Raw genomic sequence first — 23284 nt, 5'->3', positions numbered from 1 at the left:
GTTGCAACTGTGCAAAAGATAGCACTGACCAAAGATAATTCCTGTTCATCCTTTCAATAATGATCAGCATAAGTCTTGTCATTATGAAATGTGTCTCCAAGAAATTAAAAAGGCAGCTAGCAAAAATGCTCACCACAAATTCAGACTTTGGAACTACTTACTGTATTATCAACATGAAAAAGGTCAGTGCTCATTTTAGCAAAGGGTCATTTGAAATCAGGTATTATAAAATCAAACCAAATTTTTATGTGAAAAAAATGCAGAAGACATCATAATAGTTATTACATGATAATGCACTCTTTATTACTATATCAGTTTATGAATTATCTATTTATACAAAGTTAATTTGTTTAAAGGAAGAAAAGTGGCCCTGTAGTTTTATCTAACTATATACAATTGGCTACTGTAGCTGGTTTCAAAAGGTATTAGACCTCTATGAAGAGGACACATCCTTGTTGTCAGAAGTACAATTAATCACTTGAGCCAATGGAGTTCTCATTTGGCTCAACTTAAAATATTTGATTTCCTCACTCTGTGGGGAGTATTGACCTGAGTTTGCATCCTGTAAGTGGAGTGGGAACATACTGTGAAAATGAATGCCACCCCAGTGAAAAGTATCTTGTTATACCATGTTATCTGGTTATTTAAATTCACTTGATATGAAGGATTGCTGGTGTGTGTATCATGGGATGGACTGTGTTATCAGATAACATATGATATGCACCTAACATAAAAGGTACCAATTAAATTCTGAGGTTCTTTTTTAAGATAAGATAAAATGTCAAAACCATCTATACAATTGTTACTTGTAACCTCTTACCGGTCTCACTTGCTGCTCACTCTCATTAGACTGAGTGAGGAGTCAGAGTGTCTGGGCTTGTGAGTGCCCTGGATAAAAGCCAAGATCCAGGCCTTTAATGAACTCTTGGGCACATCCACAAGAAGTGTGTCTTTTTGCGGAGGAAATGTCTGTCGATCTTTGAAAGGTTTACTTACCTTGGCCATGACATTAATGTCTCTGATGGGGGGTGGGGGGTGGTGGTGTCATGACGTTGCTGGAAAGGAGTATGTGGTGCTCCCGATATCTCTGCAAAAGTTCAAAGTTCCAAGTCTTTAGAGTCCTGGTGCTCCCTGTTTTGTGATATGGTTGTGAGACATGGACGCTATCCAGTAACCTGAGACAAACACTGGACTCTTTTGGTACTGCTTGTTTGACTTTGTGTTAAATGAGCGGTTGCTCATGGAGGCCCAAATGAGGCACATTACCTGCATTGTGAGGGAGCGTCAATTACGGCACTACGGCCATGTGGCACGATTCCCTGAGGGTGATCTGGATTACAGAATCCTCAATACTGAGGAACCGAGTGGCCTGATCAGGCCAAGGGGATGCCCACATAACACATGGCTGCAGCAAAAAGATGGTCATTTCCAGATGGTGGGACTAGACTGTGTGTTGGGTGACTGGGGGGTTGCCAACCAGGATCCTGTGCTGTTTTGTCGATCAAAAGAAATCTTTAGACCAGGCCTTTTAATAAATGGACGAAATAGGTGGTGCAGAATTGTCAGCAGTAGCAATAAGCCAACACCAAATAACAAAATCACTGAAAACTGGCACGCTTGGAAACTACTGAACAAATGTCAGTTTCATTGTCTGTGTTAACGTCACTTTTGCTTGATTAGAGCATTTATTTAGTTTCAGTTTGGCTTTACAGCTTTTCCTTTGCCATTGTATTTTTGGTTGAAGGCTCTGCCACTACTAATGAATATTGATGAGTTAGTTTTTTCAGCATAATGTTATTTCATCCATTAGATGGCAGCAGAATACCATCCTTAAAGCTTTTCAGGCTTCACACTGTAAAACAAATCATTACACATCACCCTGAACCTGACTTGGGGTTAACTGTAATAAAATAAAATTCAGAGGTCGTGTAACTGTCAGGGTTAACATCAAGGAGGTTAATCACACCCTATAAATATAACTACACATGCTAGTACTCAAGGTACTCTTTTTTCACACACAACCTATTGCATTATCATTCAAGTGAGACTCCCAGCATCACAGTAACTAATCGCAAATTCACTACAAACAATATGAGAAGGACGTGGTAGGGTAGTATTACTGTCTCAGAATCTTTCCTCCAGCCTCCCAATGATTTGCACTTAAGGTTAATTGGTCACTTTAAATTATGCCCAACTCACATGAGATACTACAAGTCTGGGCTTAGTCCTCACTTCCCTGAAATCCTGTAGAGGAACATATGGCCGCAGAAGATGAAGTAACATACCTTAGCATTTGTTAAGTGAACACACCACAATGGCATAGTGGTTAGCAAAGATTCTTCACAACTGCAGGAGCCTAATTTTGATTTATTAATTTTTGGCTTGGTTCCAGCATCATTCTTTCTAGGTGCACATTTCTGCCCACCTCCTAAAGATGTGCATGTTAGGTTAACTGGGGAAGTGAAATTGATTTAATGTACTGTATGTGAGCTTGTCCTTTGGGAACTGGTGTCCCCAGGAAGGGTTATGTTTCTGTTGGACTGGATTTGGCTTTCTGCAAACCCCTGTTGAAAAATGGCTAGATATATGCTTAATTAAACAAAGTAAAACAGAAAGGGTACAGAATTGTTTTTTAAAACAGATGATTTTGTTCTAATTTTTTTCCCTACTGTTTATTAACTTTTTTAGGCTTATACACAATGACAGGACTGTAAAAAGCAAAAGTAAATTGACAGGATTAACAGTCACTTGTTTCAGTTAGCACAGAACAGAACATATGCCTCTCAAGTAATGTGTATCCAAACACACAATTTACAAATAATTAACATCATGTTAATTAGTCACATTAATTTATGCCACTTTATGGAATCATTTCCTCAGAGTCCTCAGGAAGGTTGCCAGCAGTTTGAGCCAAAAGACTGTGAAATTTTGCTTGGAGTAACTGTAATAGCGGCTGGCTGCGTGTTTCACAGCGTGAGCATGAAGCAGCTGGGAGCTGTAAAGGCTGATTGAGTAACACCCAGAGCCACACTTGGATAATTGCTGACAAAGCATATTGAGCAGCAGCTAAACAATGAGGATCACTTCCATTCAGAGCAACACTGGAAAGGACTCGGTGTTTAGTGGCCTGCTTTTTGCTCTTTCAAAAAAAAATAAAAATAAAATAAAAAATAAAAAAAGAACTAAATAAAAGCTAAAGGCTTTTAAATATGTAATATTACAAAATCCTTACAGCAGTTGATTGTTTAAAAAAGACAAATCTTAATTAAAGATGCCTTATTTATTAATTATACTGTGGCAGAATAAAACGAAGACTGTGGCACACTTTTAAAGCAATAAAAAAATGACCCAATAATACAAAGCAAAAGGGCCTCTTGGGACCTCTAGCTTCTCCACTGCAGATTTTACTAATATACACAATACTGACATGGCAAAAATCACTGGTGTTAAATTAACACTTAAAGAGTGAGGATGGAAAAACTCTTTACATATACTGTATACAATTTTAATGGTTATTTTAAAATTAATTTAACACCAGCGATTTTGCTATGTATGTTTATCAGTAACAAAAAAAAAGTGTTTGAGCTGATTGAGATATCACTTACATCCTTCCACTAGCTTTCTGTCTTGCCTTGAAGTTACTGTATTTGTTAATTGGCTGGTTTAATTCGATCAGAGAGAGGACAACAGTTTAATTATTTTTTAGAGAACAGGAAATTTCTAGAAAAAGGCCAGAGTGTCTCCTTGATGTAGCTTTCCAGGAGATATCCATTAGATGTACAGAGGACATAAGAGTGTTTGGAATGACTAGACGACTACTAGTGTGATCTGAGTTGGTGCCACCCCACTTGCTGAAAATGATGAATCACTGATGAATTTTATTTTACATCCTCCTAGGCAACAAATGTCATCATGAAGGTCTACAGATGTAATGTGTGGTTCTGGCTACACATTAGAAAGGACATGCAGCCTAGGAGCCATGTTTGAAAGTGTTGTTTTTGGATAAAGAGAGTATGGATGGCAGGTAATGCAAACTAGAGTAGAAGCAGAAACTGTTAGTTAGGATTTAAATGGTATCAAAAACAAAAGTTGCAGTCCTGATTTATTTTTCATTTTTTGGCTGTTTGCATTGTTTTATTTGTTGCTTATAGCTTTTATAAACAACACGCTTTTGCTACAAAACATGGAGGGACCAACAAAGAAGTGTCTGAGCTTTGATTCTCTTGGCAAAGGAAATATTAAATAACGAAGGCCAAAAAGGCTTGGTTTCAGCTTACATTTTGGTGTTGAGACTCTAGACTTCCATTTTTAGTGTAATGATCTATGGCTGCCTTTAGACTGCTCTTTTCAACTGTCCTTCCTTATCACTATAATTGAAACTAATGCGGTTTTATCTTGCCATCTTTTTAAAAGATCATTACAAATGGCCATTCCTCCGAGAGGTAAATTAAGTGAGACAAAAAAGACGAGAATTGCTGGCAAAAGGAGGATGACAGATTAGTAGAGAGGTGAAATAGAGATGGTGTTAGACAAAGAGGAAAGGAAGGGAGCTGTCCAACCTGTAGACAAAACACCTGTTTTTAGAGGAGGCCCTATGGGTGCTGTTCACTTCTACAACTCTTGCTTATTGGCATCTTTAATCAGTAAAAACTAAATGTGCTTATGATTATAACGTTTAGGAATAATCATCCATGGTTTCCAGCCCCAAGTGGAAGCCGTTCAATTCTTACAAAATTCTCAGGCCTGACAAGGACAATTAATTTTTTCCTGGGTTAAAATGACAAAGGTCAGAGAAGAATAAAATAGCCATATAAATAATCTAAGGAAGGGTACAAAGCGCCAGTCTCTGTCAGGTGCTTAAGAATTAAGTGGTTTGCACGTAGCAAAGGAAAAGAGAGACACAGGAGAAAAAGAAAAGAAGAGCAAAGAACAAGAGGGAGAAACAGTATAGTGTCATGCATAAGGAAAACAGGACAGCTGTGTCATTGGGATACACATTAGGGATTAATTAAGGAGCTGTGTGATGAAGATGTAATCATGATTAGTGTGTTTAAAAAAATTCAATGTATCCATAACTAAATACATTAACTTGAGTACATAAGTGCAATAAGAGCCAAACTATGCAGTCTATATTCTAATGTGTAACTGTTTTTGGCATTTAATTACTACATAAAACTGTTCAAGCCACATTTAGCTGCTATTACATAATGTTTTAGGTAGGGATAATAAGTACCTAGGTAAGCAGTCACTATTAAAAATTGTTACTGAGCCTTCAGTATGTTATTGTGTATTATTAGGATATAGCTGTAAATATTCATTCAATAGTCTCTTCATGAGTTGAAAGATATGATCATGTATGTATTTTCATATGAATTATTGTATTATTTTGTACAATGCTGACTATTATATGTGCACATACAAGCAATCTGAATCTTATTTGCAGTGTTCAGGCTAATTTCTATAATTCAAAGAACTCTCTCCATTACACATAGTTATATTCAATATAATTATATACATGTGAACTCGGAAAGAATTCAGACCCTTCACTTTTTTCATCATTCTGCTATGTTGCAGCTTTATACTAAAATCATTTCAATTTTTTCCTACATCAAGCAACACTCACAACCCTGGAATAACAGAGATTTTAGAATTTTTTGTACATTCATGACAAATGAAAAGCTGAAGTTTCATTTTGACACAAGAATTCAATTTTATTCTGAAGCTCATTTGGCTTTGAATTCAGCCTGGAGTCCTCTGGAGTATGACTGGACAAGATTTGCACACCTGGATTTGGGGATTGTTTTGCCATTCTTCTCTAGGGAATATCAAGCTCCGTCAGTTTGGATAGAGACCATCACTAGGAAGTTATTTTTAGGTGATGTTGGATTTGGTTCAGGTTCAGGCTTTGTAACATGAGGACATTTTCAGAGTTGTCCCTAAGCCACTCCTGTGTTGTCTTTGTTTTGTGATTACAGTCATTGTCCTGTTAGAAGGTGAACCCTTGGCTCAATCTGAGACTGCTCTGCTCATCGTGCTAATATTAGTTTAATTGAACCATGGAATCTTGTTTCTCAAAGCCAGAGTTCTTTAGGCACCGTTTCACTAATGCCAAGCAGGCTTCCATGTGCATTTTACTGAGGAGAGGTTTCTGTCTGACCACTCTGTCATAAAGCTGAGATCGGTAGAATGCTGCAGTGATAACTGTCCTTCTGGAAGTTTCTTCCATCTCCATACATGTTCTCAGGAACTCAGCCAGAGTTTCCATTGGGTTCTTGATCACCACCATGGCCTTTCACCCACAATTGCTCAGTATGGCAAGGTGGCCAACTCTAGTAAGGGACTTGTTTGCTCCAAACTTATTGTACTACAAAGTATGAAGGCAACTGTACTCCTGGGAAACTTCAGTGCTGCAGGTATTTTTGTAGCCTTCCCCAGATCTGAACCAATGGCTAATCCTGTCTTTAACCTCTGTACTCTGAACTGAGGACTTCATAGAGACAGGCGAGTGTCTCTCCTTATGTTGTCCAATCCATTGAATTGACCACATGTGGACTCCAAACAAAAATCAATAATGATCAACAGAATGGGATGCACCTTAGCCAGATTTTCAAGTGTCAAAGCAAAGGGTCTGAATAGTTATGTGAATGTTATATTTGTTTTTTTATTTTTGACATATTTGCAACATGATTCATTGATAATTACAAAGCAGATTAAAAAAATACAGTATTGATATTAGAAAATGGTTGATATCAAACCTCCACTACTTTAATTACAGACAAAACTAGAAATAACTATGCCATTCTCAGTACTGCAGTGGAAAAACACCATAGACCGTTACAGAATGCAGCTAACAGTGTTAAGTTGTTATGGAAGGATGTTTTAATGAGAAGGTACTTATATTGTGCATAACTTCACCCTCTGCTTTGGCAATGCTCTTTTGTGGTGTTTAATGTGAGACACTAATTTGGGCTGTGACATTTGATTTAAATGATCTTATATCATGCGTGCAGCATCTGCTGTGATGTATAAAGCATTTAATACATTTATTTGTGGGTTGTTCTTTTTATTTTGGTTGCCTGAGCTTAAAGCTCTTCACTGGTTAATTCCAGTTTGGTTTCTGAGTAAAGGGTATGCTGTGTTAAAATTAATTTGTTTTTTGGAGGAAGGGATAGTGTGCTGACCTCTTGTTTTGAACATTCTCTTCAATATATTGCTTCACTTATTAGCGTGTCAGCATCACTCCCATTCACTTATCTTAAATTATTTTGATATCTTCTAACAAAACCAAGACTGGAGTTCATTCAGTTTTATATTATAATCATCAGAGAGAGGACACAATTACATATTTCTGTTTCCAAACTCTCACAACGACACTCTTCAGAAACAAGTATAAACCTTCTTAGCACCTCATTTCCAGATAAATATTACAGATTTTTTTATTGCATGATAGGCATCCATCCACCAACTTGCTAGACCCACTCAGCCTAATGTAACTTACACGGTCACATTCTGCAAATTGGGAATTGCCAGTTAACCACACATGTACAGTACATCTTTGGGGACGTGGGAGAAAAACCGGAGTACACAGTAGAAACCTATGTAGACATGAGCACACTTGATTTGTACAACAACTTCCTTTTAAAGCAGTGAACATTGTTATTCAAACAGTGTTACAAAGGTTCTCTCTCTCCATTAGTGTCATTTTATTTTGATCCCTTTAGTGCTATGCATCAAGCTTGTCAGCAATTTGCCTTCATGTTAACTGTAACACTCACTACATGAGAACATGAATCAACAAGGAATATCATCACAATACAAAATTTAACAAGGAAAAAGAGTGTCAAATGTTCAAGTTTGTATGATGACCCTCATTACGTGTTACTACTGCACACATTACATTCAGAGTTGGGTCATAGAACTGTGGTGGAGGTGGGGGTGCCTCATGCCTTCTTACTAGATTAGATTAGATACACTTTATTAATCAGGTTGACTGACTGACTTCAAATAAATAAACTACAGAGATTATGAAGTGACCTTGTTGTGAGTGAACTTTAACATTTTCCAGATACAAAAGAGCAAGTACAGTACTGCAGTGGTTTGCGTATAAACAAGAAAACTGACAATAAAAAGTAAAAATCAGCCTTTAAAATCAGTCTGCACCTCATTCATACAGTTCACTCTATAAATGTGTCTATTATAGTCCAAGATCAGAACATCCAGACAACTGGATTAGCTTTCCTGACCTTCATGCACTATCCTTGTTTAATCTGAGTAACCAAACACAAGAGCTTACAAAACTAAGTAAGAATGAGTTAAGTACTAAAACAGGCACTTCTGAGCATCAAGGTGTTCTGCGTGTTAGTGAATGCTGGAATGCTTCCCTCTGCTGACTGATAGTGGCATAGTAAACTTTACAACACAGAAAGCCATCCCAGCTGAAATTAAGAAGCAGCAGGCATGCATGCATTTGTCTGGTCAACCTCACTTCATTTGTTAATATACATTCATTCTTGTTTTTCAGGCCTGTAATACATCCCAAAAAAGTTTGGACGGGGGCAAATTAGGGCCTGTAAAATAAAAAATGATGTGATTTCAAACAGGTGATGTGGACAAGTGATTGTAATCTTGATTTGGTACAAAAGCAGTATCACAAAAGGCTGAGTCTTTGAGGTGCTTAGATGGGCAGAGGATCTCCAGTTTGTCAACAAATGCGTGAGAAAATTATCATAATGTTTCAAACCAATGTTCCTCAAAGAAAGATTGGAAGGGATTTGCATATTTCTCCCTCTACAGTGATTAATATCATTAAACGACTCAAGGAATCTGAAGGAATTTCGGTGTGTAAAGGGCAAGGGTGCAAGCCTAAACTGAACACCCGTGAGTTCCAATCCCTCAGAAGGCACTGCATCAAGAACCATCACTTGTCAATAGCGGATACAGTGCATCCGGAAAGTATTCACAGCGCATCATTTTTTCCACATTTTGTTATGTTACAGCCTTAGTCCAAAATGGATTAAATTACTTTTTTTCCTCAGAATTCTGCACACAACACCCCATAATGACAACGTGAAAAAAGTTTACTTAAGATTTTTGCAAATTTATTAAAAATATAAAAATTGAGAAAGCACATGTACATAAGTATTCACAGCCTTTGTCATCCTTGAGATGTTTCTGCAGCTTAACTGGAGTCCACCTGTGGTAAATTCAGTTGATTGGACATGATTTGGAAAGGCACACACCTGTCTATATAAGGTCCCACAGTTGACAGTTCATGTCAGTGCACAAACCAAGCATGAAGTCAAAGGAATTATCTGCAGACCTCCGAGACAGGATTGTCTCGTGGCACAAATCTGGGGAAGGTTACAGAAAAATTTCTGCTGCTTTGAAGGTCCCAATGAGCACAGTGGCCTCCATCATCCGTAAGTGGAAGAAGTTCGAAACCAACAGGAGTCTTCCTAGAGCTGGCCTGGGGAGAAGGGCCTTAGTCAGGGAGGTGACCAAGAACCCAATGGTCACTCTGTCAGAGCTCCAGAGGTCCTCTGTGGAGAGAGGAGAACCTTCCAGAAGGACAACCGTCTCTGCAGCAATCCACCAATCAGGCCTGTATGGTAGAGTGGCCAGACGGAAGCCACTCCTTAGTAAAAGGCACATGGCAGCCCACATGGAGTTTGCCAAAAGGCACCTGAAGGACTCTCAGACCATGAGAAAGAAAATTATCTGGTCTGATGAGACAAAGATTGAACTCTTTGGTGTGAATGCCAGGCGTCACGTTTGGAGGAAACCAGGCACTGCTCATTACCAGGCTAATATCATCCCTACAGTGAAGCATGGTGGTGGCAGCATCATGCTGTGGGGATGTTTTATAGCGGCAGGAACTGGGAGACTAGTCAGGATAAAGGGAAAGATGACTGCAACAATGTACAGAGACATCCTGGATAAAAACCTGCTCCAGAGCGCTCTTGAACTCAGACTGGGGCGACGGTTCATCTTTCAGCAGGACAACGATCCTAAGCACACAGCCAAGATATCAAAGGAGTGGCTTCAGGACAACTCTGTGAATGTCCTTGAGTGGCCCAGCCAGAGCCCAGACTTGAATCCGATTGAACATCCCTGGAGAGATCTTAAAAGGGCTGTGCACCGATGCTTCCCATCCAACCTGATGGAGCTTGAGAGGTGCTGCAAAGAGGAATGGGCGAAACTGGCCAAGGATAGGTGTGCCAAGCTTGTGGCATCATATTCAAAAAGACTTGAGGCTGTAATTGCTTCCAAAGGTGCATCGACAAAGTATTGAGCAAAGGCTATGAATACTTATGTACATGTGATTTCTCAGTTTTTTTATTTTTAATAAATTTGCAAAAACCTCAAGTAAACTTTATTCAAGTTGTCATTATGGGGTGTTGTGTGTAGAATTCTGAGGAAAAAAATGAATTTAATCCATTTTGGAATAAGGCTGTAACATAACAAAATGTGGAAAAAGTGATGCGCTGTGAATACTTTCCGGATGCACTATATAACCACATGAGCAAGGGATTACTTTGCAAACCATTGTCAAGCACTGCAATATGGAGTTACTTTCAAAAATGTCATTTAACACTTTACTGTGCAAAAAAGAAGCCTTTTGTTAACCATATCCAGAAATAGCATCAACTTCTCTGGGGACACACAATCACACAATGGAAACATGTATTGTGGTTAGACGAATCAGTATTCCAGATATTTTTTGGAAGAAATGGACACCGTGTGCTTTGGACCAAAGAAGAAAAGGACCAAAAAGGATTCTCTTATCAGCAACAAGTCCAAAAGCCAGGGTCAGTCTTTTCTCATCTTTTCCAGAGATATCCATGTATTTTTCAACAAGACAATGCAAAACCACATTGTGCACACATTACAAAGGCATGGTGGCAGCAGAAGAGGGTACAGGTAATGGACTGGCCTGCCTGCAGTCCTGACCTGTCCCCACTAGAGAATGTGTGGAGAACTTTGAAGCAAAATATGCAACAACAATGACCCTGTACTGTTGCACAACCTAAGATGTGTTTGCAGGAAAAATGGGACAAAATAACACCTGAAATGCCTCATCGCTTGGCATCATCAGTGCCTTAATGTCTTAAGTGTTGTGAGAAGGAATGATGACATTATCAAGTGGTGAATGCTTTACCATCCCAACTTTTTTTTTTAACTATGTTGCAGGCCTGAAATGTAGAAATGGATATATACAGTAATCCCTCCTCCATCGCGGGGGTTGCGTTCCAGAGCCACCCGCGAAATAAGAAAATCCGCGAAGTAGAAAACATATGTTTATATGGTTATTTTTATATTGTCATGCTTGGGTCACAGATTTGCGCAGAAACATAGGAGGTTGTAGAGAGACAGGAACGTTATTCAAACACTGCAAACAAACATTTGTCTCTTTTTCAAAAGTTTAAACTGTGCTCCATGACAAGACAGAGATGACAGTTCCGTCTCACAATTAAAAGAATGCAAACATATCTTCCTCTTCAAAGGAGTGCGCGTCAGGAGCAGATCATGTCACAGAGATAGAGAAAAGCAAACAAATCAATAGGGCTGTTTGGCTTTTAAGTATGCGAAGCACCGCGGCACAAAGCTGTTGAAGGCGGCAGCTCACACCCCCTCCGTCAGGAGCAGGGGGGGGGGGGGGGAGAGAGAGAGAGAGAGAGAGAGATAGAGAGAGACAGAGTTTGTTTTTCAGTCAAAAATCAATACGTGCCCTTCGAGCTTTTAGCAGCATGTCGTTTCAGGAAGCAGCTGCACAAAAGATAGCAACGTGAAGATAATCTTTCAGCATTTTTAGACGAGCGTCCGTATCGTCTAGGTGTGCGAACAGCCCCCCTGCTCAATCCCCATACGTCAGGATCACAGATAGTCAGCGCAAGAGAGAGAGAAAAGTAAGCAATCTAGCTTCTCAGCCATCTGCCAATAGCGTCCCTTGTATGAAATCAACTGGGCAAACCAACTGAGGAAGCAAGTACCAGAAATTAAAAGACCCATTGTCCGCAGAAATCCGCGAACCAGCAAAAAATCCGCGATATATATTTAAATATGCTTACATATAAAATCCGCGATAGAGTGAAGCTGCGAAAGGCGAAGCGCGATATAGCAAGGGATCACTGTATTAACAAATGAAATTAAGTTGTCCAGATAAAACATTAAATATCTTGGGTTCATACTATCTGCTATTTGCATTTTCTATACAGTTTCAAATTTTTCTGATTTTGGGTTGTAAGAAACATGAACATTTTATCTTTGCTTTAGCTGACGGGTTACCTTTGGAGCTCATATTTTAACTTAATATGCTGCTTTTGCCTACAGGCTTTTCATGCTAAACAACGTTCTTAAGCCTTGCCGATTGGAGTTAAAATTACAGAAAGTGTTAAGAGAAAACTAGAAACAGATTGCAAATAGGTCCCAATGAAAAGTTAGAGATGCTTCACTAAGAGAACTGCATTTGTAAAGAAATCCAAAAGTAGTATTGAGAACTTTAGTTTGTGATACACATAGATGCAGACCTTGCTATGTACAGTATATGAATAATTGAGCATACTCAAAGAAATTTACTATCTTACAATTAACTCCTTCTGCTTGACCCCATTTTGTTTTAAACGTAAGACAGTCGATCAACCGGCCAAAGAACATGAATCATTTAAGAAGACCTGTAAATTGTTTACACAAATGGTTTTCTGCCTTGAGAGACACATAAAATATATGCAAATAATTTACCAAGAAGAGTAAAGCAGGGTATTTAGAAACAGAAAGAAGAAATAAACTAAAGTAATACAAAAGAGGAATGCCAAAATAAAAGGGGCAAAGGTTAAATGTAGCAGGCTGTATTGTTGTATGGGCCCTTACATTTGGCCAGCCTTAAAACACAGTAAAGGCAATATAAAATAAATAACCTGTAATACACAGTTCAATTCAATCACTTCAATGACAGGCTTACAACACTGTTTCAAATTTAAAGGGAAAAAAAACCAAAAGTGCTACTTTTATAATTACACGAGCCACACACATAACAATATACTGTACATCAGTTTAAACACACTGTAAAGCAAAGCATTTTCACACTAATTAACATAAATGGATCCTAACAATATATGTTCATTAATATTATCATTGAAATATGGCCAATTGACAAAGGAGGAGTGAAAAACAAAACACAAGTCAACAGCAACTCTGGAGAAGTTGAACCGCGTCAAGAAATGCTACAGGTTTTCCTTTATAACAATGTCAATAGGTCTTCATAATGCCTCATCGTGACTGTGACTGTTCTTTTTGTCTTTAGCCGAAACAGAAGTTCTTTCTTTTTAGTAATTCTAGATTGTGTTTGTTTGTCATAATAGTCATTTTTTACTTATTGAGCTTCTGTACAATGCTCAATATCATCAAAAAGTTCCTTCTGTCTATCTAACCTGCAAAAAATGAAGACACATGAGAGTGGAACGGTCATCAGCATCTTATTACTTCTACTTTGACTGAACAAAAAGTTAAGGCACCCACATTGTATGATTATTTGTATCATTATGTATTTGCTGGTAATGGTTTTGCTGAAAATATATATAATTTTCAAGTAAAAGCATAAAAGTCAATGCCTTTCTTTAATTATTGCCAGCATAGTCAAGAACCTAGATTAATTATTACTTTTCTGGCAGTGGTCCCTTGGGGCCCCAAAAGGATGCTTTTGAGAAACCCCCTATTGGTGGTAAAACTGGTTTGAAAGTTTGGAAATAAAGTCAAGAAGCAGCCTGCCATCAGAGGCCTCTAGGGTTGAATACGTGGAATACAATACAGATATTGTGACGGGTAAGAGGTTATAGGTAACAGTTGTAAAGGTGGTTTTGACATCTCTTCCTTTACCACAATAGGAAAAGAACTTAAGATGTTCGTTGGTATTTTTCATGTTATGTGACCCGATATGGTAAAACATTGGTGGTTGTGATAATTAATTTAGATTTGTACCTGTTAGTAGGCTTCAATTCCTGTTTTTAGTCACTTTCATTTGTGAAAAGATCTACTCTCAAGTTTTTGTGCTACTAAATAATGATTCCATGTGTACAGCATGCTTGTAAAAAAACATTGCAAACAAATTCTGAGTAATGTCGGTAGAAATGAAGCAAAGAAACTATGGAAAACTTCTTTTTACATTCAAAGTTCAAACCATATCTCAGTTATATTCATATGCAAGATTTACAGAAAATTGTCCACATTAACAGCAAAAGGTGATGAAAAAATTGCAACATTTATCCAGCGGTGCCTAAGGTCCTGAAAGCAATATGATTACAGGACCACCTCAAAGGCACTGAACATACCTCAGAGCTCAGTACTCTCCATCATGTCCAGAAATGGAAAAAACATTAAACTACAGGCAGAGTGGCTAGGTAAGACTGTTCTCTAAATACACTGCGAACAAGAATGGCACTTGTCAGAGAGGCTACTGCGATGCCAATTGCCACTTTGACTGAACTACACAAGTCAGTGACTGCCACTGAAAAAGATGTTCACAGCACAACATTTGTTGTTGGGATGCTTTTCAGCATCAAAGGCCGATATTCTGGCTAGGACTGATGGGAAAATAAATACTGCACAATACACACAGATCCAAGAGGACAATCTCCTCACCTCTGACAGAAAGCTTAAGCTGGTGGTAAGCTGGGGAAAAAAAACTGTCTTTTAACAAGGAAACATCCTAAAGAATACTGCCAGGGTAATAATGGGGTGGCTTAAAATGAAGAAAATATTGATGTTCGAGTCACACTCCTCTAGCTAACATCTTTGCCTATAAACTGCTATCCACTGCCATTCCCCAACTAACTTGGCAACTATAGCTGCTTGAGCAATTTTGCCAGGAGGAATGGGCAACTCTTGCTGCATCACATTGTGTAAAATCAATAAAGACTATTTCAGTTTTTTTAATGGTTTATAATTTTCTCTCATTTTTTGTGCAGTATTGTGAAAAACAGTGTTTGATTTACAAATAAAAATTCCCAGTGAAATTGATCAAAACCCCATGTTGTACAATCATTTACAGTAAGAGAAAAATGGGATGGGAACTAAATATTTTAAGGCGCTGCATCTACATTCAGTAAAAACCTACAACACAGCATATTAACAAGACACTGCTAATAATACTATGGATTACTTTAGCTGACTTTTACTATAAAAATATCATCTGAATGAGCAACCATTAGGTTTACAACAGTGTAATTTGAATTTCAGTGTTAATAGGCTATTGTCTACAAGTCTTTCAATATTCTTAGGCTTTCACAGAAGAAAACAGCGTCTCAGCTAGCTATATTATAATTACCAAGAGTCACTGAGCCCCAGCTTGGGAGATGAGATGCTGTGAGGCACGCAGAAGTGCAGACACAGGCGATTTTGAAACATCTGCTTCCTTGCCCACCAGGAACTGAGGTTTAACTAGCAACAACAGCTTTTATTTGTTGGCAAACATCACATAAAAATATATTATACATTTTGTTTACACATATTGGCATCTTTTATTTTTTTTACACCTTTATGTATAAAATTAAAATAAGGTACACAGCAAACCACTCATTGCCATTTTGGGATGCTGCCTACATTATTACTACTATGCAAAATAAATAGTACTCTTTTTCTATTTCCCCTCATTCGCTGATTATGGCTAATGAGGTAACATTTTTATTTGAAAGACTTGCTGCTTATTGTTACCGCAAGTCTCTGGTTTACTAAAATCTATTGCTGTGCCATGCGAAAGCAGCAGTATAGCAGTTTCCTTCCATTCCGTGAATGTGGAAACGTGACCAGACTTTTTAAGCTTTTGTTCGCAACCAAGAAAAACAAACTGTAGCAAAAGTGAAATCTTAAGAAGGTCACTGGATAAAAGAAACCTTGGTCATACAGTCCACAGATTGTTACTGACAGATTTCTGCCCTACAAGGAGAGGACTGGGTGGGTAACAACTATTTCACCCAGTGTACCATTGTGGACTTGGGTCCCACAAGACTACACTAGCTAGGCTCAAATTGGGAATACAAAAGGGGGGTCAGTATGCAATATCTCATTGGGGTAGCAGCTAGGTATGCACTCATTCTGTTTATTTTTTATATATTTTAAAAAATATATTTAGCGTAAAAGAAAAGAATTGTCTGTCTAACCAGAAGGCACTGGGATTTTCTGATTTATAGTTTAGCCATCATGTTGCAAGCAAATAGGACTGGATGTGATATGTGGAGAACAGTAATAATTTTATAAAAACATTCAACGGAAATGATTGAGTATAAAACACTTGGTTACCTTTACTTCTTAGGCTATAATTTAAGCAGAATGTATTCCGAGAAGTAATAGGCAATTAGCTATACCAAAAAAAAAAAAGAATAATATTAATTTAAATAATATTAGGCAAGTCTAACATGAATTTAGTGTATATTATTACTGTTTTTTCTTGTATGCAAAGGACAGCATGGCTTCCTGTAAGAAGCCAGGGTAACAAAGAACAGAGAGGATTCGCTTGAAGCAAAGCTGTCCAGGGCTACAGAGTGCTGAAGTGAGGACTGCAGAAGAAGAGGGGGAGGGGTGCAGGGCACAAAAAGGGAGCCAGGCAAAGAAATAAGAGATAAGAGAAAAAAGGCTGGAGGGGAAGAAAGGAGCGGGCAGGGGAGGAATGTCAGCAGGAGAGAATCCAAATCAGGCGGACTGCAGAAATACAGAAAATGATGGGAGAAAATTGTCAAATTTCTGAAAGGCAAGGGGCACAGTGCGGTCAAAAAAACATTCTTCCATACTTTTGAGAGAGAGAGAGAGCCAGAAATGCACACAGAAGGGCAAAGAATATATGACAAGATTTTTTTTTTTCTCAGTTACAAATATGCACACAAACAAATTAAAAAAAATAACATAGTATATATATATATATTTACACTCACACACACACACACACACCCCTACTGTATATATGGAGAGATGGAGGATTTTGTGTATCCAGAAAAGGATAAGTGCTTCTGCATTTGTTTGCTAGCCCATCACGTGACACAATCTTGCACAAACTTAATGTACACTCAGAAATATCAGACAAGTTAAAGTCCATTTTCTTGGGATGTGTAAGGAACCTCAAATGCCTGGATAAAACACTAATAAATATGGACAATGTGCAAACTCTGCCTCATACCCAGGATTCCAAGGCGGTGAGGAAGGAGTACTAACCATTGCACCACCACTTATTTCAAAATTACATACTGTTGTCACATACTCACATGTCTGGTTGCTGACTATGGAGTCAGAAACATTCTAACAATGTCTTTATTTCTTTGGGTTTTCTACAGCTCATCCTACATCCAAATAATGTGTTAGCAGAACAGACAATTCTGTATTGGTCCCATGTGGGTGATTGTGCCCTGCAATGCCTTGTGCTCCGTGCTGTTAGTATAAGGCCACACACAACCTTGAATTGGTTTAAGTGAGTTTGGAAATGGTCTGTTAGATACAAGTGTATTGTCATCTGCACATAGTACAATGAAATTCTTACTTGTATGTCTCGTTGAACACTTGAAAATAACACAATACCAACAAAAAGACACATACACACACACACAAGTATAAATAGGAGGCAACATATATAAGTAACCTTCTCTGACAAACACAGAAAATCTGCAATTTGACAGTATTACTAATTTTTAAAAAAATTACCCTTGAGTAAAAAGAGCATAATTAAATCCATCTTCTCATCTTAAGAGTACAAGCAGAAAATTTTCAAAAGTGTGCAAACCACAAATTTGGTCAATTATTACAATCATTTTAAGTAGCAGGGACAGTGTCTTTTCATTTAAGGTCCTGCAATTTTGCCCATTGTTTTGAGATTTTTATGCAGTCGTCAGTTTCTTTGTTACATACCCACCACAAATTTCAAGTTTTGTAACACATTCTCAATTTGGGTACGTAGGAAATGACCAACCTTCAGCCACTCCAGTGTATATTTGAATTGATTCACCAGCTGAGAGGTGAAATTTTGTCAATAGGTTCAAGTTTCAAGAAAATGCAATCCTGATTTTTTGCAACACCCATTGGTAACTAATGAATTTAAACTCCTCTTTTCTGAAGGTTACTGAAAAAACAATTATAATAAATATTATGACACAGAAAACATGTGTTAAATCGTCAAACACGCAAGACTACGGAAATTCACAGGGTTTGTGCACTGATTGCACTATTGTACAGAGACCTTTTGGTGGGTAGTGGCTGAAAAAATAGAGAAGAGGAACTTTGCAAGGTAGAGTTTCATACATTAAAGTATTTTCTACTCTGTTCTATGCTGGTTTACACATAACTTAATTTATACATGACCAGAAATGTATTCAATTGGTAAAAAAAGGTTTCCAAAATTGTTAAAGTCACAAAACTTCAACTATGCTTCGTTTCATGTTTACAAAAAAAACAATTACTAGTATCTAATTGAGCAGAGGGCAGCAGGGTAGCAATGAGGAGCCCAACACTTCCACATCTCCAAGCACATGCAGTTAAACTGAGTACATTGGTGTAGGGGAAGCCCCAGGGGGCCTTCAAACACAAAATACCCCCAAATCAAGTCAGAAATATATATTTAATATTTAGTTTTTGAAAAAAAAATTGTGTGCATTTTCGGCTGAACAAAACAGTAAGAAACTGTCTGCTTGCATAGCATTATAAAATACTCAGTGCTGATTATAGAGTTTGTGAGAAAATATTGTAACAGAGTGAGGAAAGCTCTTTACAGGCAGGGCTGAAAGACAGCAGCCTGAGAGCACTTTACAGAGTGGGCAGGGCAAGATGTTTGAGTGGTGGCAAGGACTGAATAAGACTTCCATGCAGGCATTATTAAGCATCATCTCAATGATCATGAAAACTATAGCGGCAATTGATAGTAAAGTGACACTAACAAGCATAAACTAGCTATGTCTTGCTCTCAGTTAGTATTGGTTTTGAGGCATTGCTTGTCATCCGCAAAAATGTGGCAAGACTACTGAGAGGCTTTCAATTCCCAGTGTCAGGTGTAGTATGCATAATACTGATGGTGCAGTTTAAAAACTAAACTAAAACCTGATTCTAATCATTTCTAATCTCCACTTAAACAAGCATCCTTCTGTGTAGAGTTTGCATGTTCTCTCTGTGGGGTTTCTTCTGTTTCCTCCCCAAATCAAAAGACATGTTTACAAACATGACTGACTTTAAATTGGCTCCTTGTGGAAATGTGAGTAGGCTACCACAGCCCATACTGAATTGGATTATGCAAGCAAAAAAAAAGAAAACATTGTACACTACAACCTAGATAACTGAAACAATTGCAGGTAAGGTGACTTCGCATTAGAATTCCCAAGCAGTGTGTATAACAACTATATACTGTCATAAATATTATAGAGGCAAAAACATAAGCTACAATGTGGATAACCTAACACCAGCAACAATAATGATAATAATACCAACAAAACTAGTAATAATAATCCTCAAATTTGCATGGCATAAGAAACATGAATGCAGTAAAATAAAATTAAATGATCAACATGACAATACAGAAAGATCCCAAAACACCTCTGAGCACTTGTCATCATGAGGTGAAGAATTTGCAGACGCCCTGCACAATTTGAAGTAAGCATGTCAGCAATCAACACATTGCTGGAATTCATGGACTATGTAAGTCACATTTGTTTCATGAATTAACTTCGAGTTTGATATTGCTTTGCAATAATATCTGATTTGAATTGCTTGCAAAATGAATTGGAATAATCAAAAAACTCAGATATGAGCCAAAAATTATACCCGCGTCTTTTGTAATTGCACTCTAAACGTGGCCTTAGTAACCAGTAGAAACATACACTCAAGCACAGTCATTAGGGACTGCAACCTATTTTTGCCATTGTGACGTTTCTCCAGCATTCCTACAGGATTGCTGTTTGAGGAGACTGGGTGGCTTAAATGTTGCCCCATGCCCTTCCAGGAGAAGATGCCTATATGATGTACTGAACAATAGTACTATTGGGACTTTTGATCTTTTACATTTTTTGTGTCTTCCTAAGTTCTATTTATACATTAATGCATTCATTGTAGAGTTGCTTGATTTAAGGAATCTATTTTGATAGCGGTCTTCTCATAATGTGTATACTTTTTCATTTTACAATAAATTTTGTTTTTGTTTCCTATGTCATTTGTTTACAGCCATTTTGTACTCTCATGTTGTTAGAGGCATGCCTTCAGAGGACAGAACACATTGCTTACAATGCAACAGGATAAAAAGGTCAACTGTTGCTTATTTCCATAGGCGAATTTATTGATTCATAAAACCCTTACTTTAAAAATCTTTTTGGTTACCTGATCCTCTCTTGTTTTTGACCGTTTGATGCCGATTCTTGTGTCACATTTTGGTTTTGGTTGCAGTGCTTTTGATTTTGTGGTATTCAACTCTTTTCTGTACTTTGGCTATGTCTTTTCTCCTAGTTACTTAATAAATATGAACATGCTTCCAGCTTGTATGGGCAGTACAGATCTTAATGCCTCCTTAATATGTTCATCAGGATGGAAGTGATGACTAAATGAAGCATCCTAATCTCTGCAAAGTCGAACATATGATATAATTATGGGTTTCCAGACTTCGCTTTCATTTTTAGAAGTTTAGATTAATTGCATTTTTCGTTGTTGTTATTTGCTCAGTATTTTCCCTATTATAGATGTGTGTACACCAAAGAAAGTGTCTGTCTGTGTCAGAAAGAGAAAGGACCAGGAAAGTTAAATGTTAAATATTAGTAAAATACAATGTGCAAAAATTGTAAGCGTGGCACCTTCTTTCAAAAAATAATTATTTTTTTGTTTATTTTCAAGCGAACAAATTCGGCAACTGCATTATATTGTATTTGGGTGTATTATTTATTTGTCTGTATTAGTATTTATGCGTTTGAGCAATGTTATGATAATAGTATTAAACAGCAATGCTAAAAGTAGTTGACCCATAACTAAAGTCAGAACTTTTTTTTCCCCCAAGTAAGTAAACGTACCCGTACTAAGTGAGTAAATCTAGACAACTTGATAGTAACTTTACTGACTTCTGACGGTAGTTAGTGAGCATAGTTTGTAAAACATTAAAAGAGAATATGAGGAAAAAACACAAAATGGAGTAACGTTAGTCTGTGCGATTGTTTTAAATGAATATCTGAATATTTCTCGTGTGTGTTGTGTGTTTTTTTTTTTTTTTAACTTTTATTTCACTAACCTTTTGTTCTTAACCGGCAACAATAACTTAAACCCACAACCTGTTGCTTCTTTGAAAGTCACATGACTTTACCGCAAAATTATCCAACCTCCTCTAACGATGAATCCGCTTGGTGTGTATTAATTTCCGGTGAGGACTAAATATAACTATTTTGACTTTTACCTAAATGACTGAAATTTGTATATCATACATCCCAAAAGATTCAATAAATTAAACATGATCGAGTTTATGTTCAAGAATGGAACATAAATAATACATGTAATATAAAGTAAATACATTTTTGTAAATGTAACAATCTGCCATTTCCCTTTTTTTCAGTGTACATTATCAATAGTTTGACATGGGAAATTTGGTGGAATGTTAACACTTCATGTTATAAAAATATTACAATACAGTACACAAATTATACAGTCAACAACAAGAAAGTAGCTTGGAGCAAATAGTTGATTTACTGTTGCTCGACGGAAAAAAAATCATTCTCCCTCAGCATTTTTTTTTACCCCCTTTCATTATAACCATACTTGCAAAGATATTTGTGGGTAATAAAATATCCATCCATCCAATCCATTATCCAACCCGCTATATCCTAACTACAGGGTCAAGGGGGTCTGCTGGAGCCAATCCCAGCCAACACAGGGCGCAAGGCAGGAAACAAACCCTGGGCAGAGTGCCAGCCCACCGCAGGTAATAAATATGATCATTTAAAATATTTTCTTGTGCATTAACTATGAAGAATAAAATACTCTCTGTAACATTATGCTTCCTGAAATAAATGTTGGTGACTAAGACTGACAGCTTCAAGCTGCACACAAATATAATTGCAGATTGACTTCACATACTGTAGGAGTTGGGAGTGACATGAAATTATCTTTTACTGAATCCAGCATGCTTAATAATGCGGAAACATATTAGTTCAATTTGCTGGTAATTTTCATTGTTTACCACATATCTAATGCTTCTCGTTTCAGTGTCCAACAGTAGTTGGCCAGCATTGATGGATGGATTGATATCACTTTTCTGTCAATGAAATGTCCTAGTGAAAACATCCATTATGTTAATCAATGAAGGCAACAAAATTAGCAGGGAAGAAGTCCAAGTGTAAATAAAGAAAATTAATCTTTAAGAACTTGTTGCTCTTTATTGTTTTGTATGTTTGAAGAATGTTCTCAACCAGTTGGACATGGTTTGGTGCTCTATGGTTGGCAGGAAATTGCATCGAAGGCATTCCAGGATGTCGCTGAGAATTTTCTTATGCATATCTTTAACTGCTTGTCATTGATGACATGTCTGAATTGTGGATCATCTATCGATCTATGCCAAAATAACATAACATACACCCCAAAATCCATGAGATACAGTAGGGGAGTGGGAAATGTGGACCTGCTCTTGTATTTGTGTCAGATTATTATAGAAACTGTACTTGCTGTAAACACTCTGGATTTACTGGAAACTATTTGCTGATACTATAGCTGGGACTGAGATCAGCAAGGATTTACTTTCCACATTCTTGACTTTTCAGTCAACCTGTCTTTTAGGTTGAGTAGTTCATGCCTTTCTATGTTGTAGTGGAGACAAGCCAAGAGTTAAGAAGAAGATGTCGCTGTCCATGTGTGCCATTTTCTTCCACCGGGTCTTCAGTTCCATGTAGTAGCGGTACATTTCGGTGTCTTGTATATCTGTAGTACTAGGGTGTTGTACCGTGTTAGCCATTATGAATGTAGAGAAAGGCTTTTCTCTATATTCATAATGGCTAACATGGTACAACACCCTAGTACTATGTTGTAGTGGAACATCATTTTATAGCATGATTAAAATATGCAGTAATTAAGGATCTCTGCCAATTAGAATTCACAGTGAATACTACACAATAATATACATGTTCACAAAAAATGTAATTTTGCTTTTCCCCCCAATTCTGTTAGATAATTTTTGAAAAACAGATTTGTTTAAACATTAATTATACAGTATGTTCAATTGTGTGCAGCTATCATTAATCTTGGTGATATCTGAGAAACCCCTAAAAAGGCAGAAAATAGGTAAGAGAATTGTTAGAGAAGC

At 37.4% G+C, this 23284-nt stretch overlaps 1 protein-coding gene across 5 annotated transcripts in view; it reads right to left on the bottom strand.

Moving 5' to 3' along the window:
* ldb2a (LIM domain binding 2a) overlaps positions 1-23284 on the bottom strand; it is a 450850-nt gene that overhangs the window by 154554 nt on the left and 273012 nt on the right. The gene's annotated exons all lie outside the window — the stretch shown is intronic.

Source organism: Erpetoichthys calabaricus, chromosome 5 (assembly GCF_900747795.2).
Source record: "Erpetoichthys calabaricus chromosome 5, fErpCal1.3, whole genome shotgun sequence".
Taxonomy (NCBI): domain Eukaryota; kingdom Metazoa; phylum Chordata; class Cladistia; order Polypteriformes; family Polypteridae; genus Erpetoichthys; species Erpetoichthys calabaricus.
The sequence above is the reverse complement of the archived record's forward strand: the minus strand, read 5'-3'. Positions and strand labels throughout refer to the sequence as shown.